Consider the following 2,500-nt stretch of genomic DNA (forward strand, 5'->3'; position numbering starts at 1 on the left):
AGATAATTCAAGTAGAGTTGGTGCAAATCAAAGTTCATATCCCAGTCCATCAGCCATGGCAGTAGTCTGTGTTCGCTGGAAAAAGGAGGATTTGCACCACATACCTGATGGCACCCTCTGAGCTTTGTTTGATTGGTGGTGTGATGCACAAGTGACATCTCACCCGGCTGATTAATCAAAAGAAGATCTACAGATGCTGTTAAGCAGGTTCTACAAATACAATCCATAGATTACAGACTATTTCTGTGGGGGATAGACTTGGGAATGTGTAAATTGATCTACTCAGATAATTCGTCAAAATGTTACATGAAGTTAAACGTAGTTGACAGGATTTGAACCTATGCAGGAAGACCCCAATGGATTTCTAGTCCATCGCCTTAACCACTCGGCCACAGCTACTCAGACACTGTTTCATTCTTATGAGTTTCACACCTTTTCTTATAGCACCGTGATCAATATCAGTGATTATCCTTCTGGAAGACATTTCAGAAAATGGAAGATTTCAATTGGAAACAAAATTCCAGGCCTCACTGAAATGTAAAAATCTGATTTAAAGGTATCATCAATTGGAACCTTTTACAGTTCAAGGTTTATTAAAATTCATAAGGCGGATTTAGAGTGACTTTGTTCCAAACACCTCCTGAAAAAGGCTTTGAAAATGCTCAATAGTTTGAACAGATTCATTTCCATGCAAAAAGACTTGCTGTTCATATGATCAGGTATTGTGCGTCTTTTAACCTCATTAAGTTTCCCAAAACGCCAAGCGGTTAACAGAAGTGAGCATATCATTTTTCAGGTATATTTTGCTTGCTTTATACTTGCTATACAAGTCAATGAGTAGGTTAGAAAGACCCCTGGAAGGTTCCTGAGTGACGTTCACAGCATTTTGCGAGCAAAAAAGAAACTTAAACAAACTCATTTGATGCCCAAAACAATACTTAGAAAAACATCACCAAACTATGTTTACAAAAATGCTGGAAAACACTAAAAAGGGTGATTCAGGAAAAGAATCGCTGTCGTTTCCTGAGGCCGTTTCGGCTTGAAATCCTGGTCAGTTTCAACCACCTGGAAAAAGTGTCATGCGAACATTGGCACAAGTCATAGAGTACGATTGCTTGGTGTGACATAGATGATATGAGTTTTGCTTCATGAAGTCAAGTTTAACTTTTGAGTTAAACTTTCTTGATAGATAGATCTTTTTGCCATGTGGATTTTAACTTTCCCTTTTTATGTTAAACCATGTGCATTGGCAAATTGAGTGTGAGCAGAAAAGATAAAACCGCTATGCACAAAGAATTTCTCAGGTTCCACTGAGATTTGAACTCAGATCACTGGATTCAGAGTCCAGAGTGCTAACCAATACACCATAGAACCACATGACCAACGAAGCTGGCTGGATTTTCTTTTGAAAACAGTAAAAGAGCATGTGTAAATATTGGAAATGTGAGAAATTCACTCTTAATCCAGTGATCTGAGTTCTAATCTCAGTGGAACCTGGGAATTCATGCATTATGATGAAAACTGGTTCTAAAGCTGTTCCGCAAATGTATATCTAACACACATTGGTAAATTAATATCTCCTCCCTTTTTATTCCACAAGTGTGCTTAAAGTTCCATGATATCACAACAAAGACAGTTTTAAAATGTTGATGAAATCTGGCTAATAATTAGCGTGCTGGATCTATCAGCTGGAAAAAGGGTGAGAAGAAAAGAAATTGCAAAACTTCTGCTCATCCAGAAGTCACTAAAGATTTTTCATGGTGTGCTAAAAGGTTCCATCGGAAAGATAATTCAAGTAGAGTTGGTGCAAATCAAAGTTCATATCCCAGTCCATCAGCCATGGCAGTAGTCTGTGTTCGCTGGAAAAAGGAGGATTTGCACCACATACCTGATGGCACCCTCTGAGCTTTGTTTGATTGGTGGTGTGATGCACAAGTGACATCTCACCCGGCTGATTAATCAAAAGAAGATCTACAGATGCTGTTAAGCAGGTTCTACAAATACAATCCATAGATTACAGACTATTTCTGTGGGGGATAGACTTGGGAATGTGTAAATTGATCTACTCAGATAATTCGTCAAAATGTTACATGAAGTTAAACGTAGTTGGCAGGATTTGAACCTACGCGGGAAGACCCCAATGGATTTCTAGTCAATCGCCTTAACCACTCGGCCACAACTACTCAGACACTGTTTCATTCTTATGAGTTTCACACCTTTTCTTATAGCACCATGATCAATATCAGTGATTATCCTTCTGGAAGACATTTCAGAAAATGGAAGATTTCAATTGGAAACAAAATTCCAGGCCTCACTGAAATGTAAAAATCTGATTTAAAGGTATCATCAATTGGAACCTTTCACAGTTCAAGGTTTATTAAAATTCATAAGGCGGATTTAGAGTGACTTTGTTCCAAACACCTCCTGAAAAAGGATTCGAAAATGCTCAATAGTTTGAACAGATTCATTTCCATGCCAATAGACTTGCAGTTCATATGAT

General features: G+C 38.2%; 3 non-coding genes across 3 annotated transcripts; all 3 read right to left on the minus strand.

Annotated features, from left to right (window-relative positions):
* Positions 1-317: 317 nt before the first annotated feature.
* TRNAS-AGA (transfer RNA serine (anticodon AGA)) lies at positions 318-399 on the minus strand. Its single transcript has one exon. It is a non-coding gene; the product is annotated as a tRNA-Ser (tRNA).
* Positions 400-1,302: 903 nt separating this feature from the next.
* TRNAQ-CUG (transfer RNA glutamine (anticodon CUG)) lies at positions 1,303-1,374 on the minus strand. Its single transcript has one exon. It is a non-coding gene; the product is annotated as a tRNA-Gln (tRNA).
* A 727-nt stretch (positions 1,375-2,101) lies between these two features.
* On the minus strand, positions 2,102-2,183 carry TRNAS-AGA (transfer RNA serine (anticodon AGA)). Its single transcript has one exon. It is a non-coding gene; the product is annotated as a tRNA-Ser (tRNA).
* Between the last annotated feature and the right edge of the window lie 317 nt (positions 2,184-2,500).

This window comes from Phyllobates terribilis, unplaced genomic scaffold (assembly GCF_046119375.1).
Source record: "Phyllobates terribilis strain yellow unplaced genomic scaffold, ASM4611937v1 Scaffold_13__5_contigs__length_258822181, whole genome shotgun sequence".
Classification (NCBI taxonomy): domain Eukaryota; kingdom Metazoa; phylum Chordata; class Amphibia; order Anura; family Dendrobatidae; genus Phyllobates; species Phyllobates terribilis.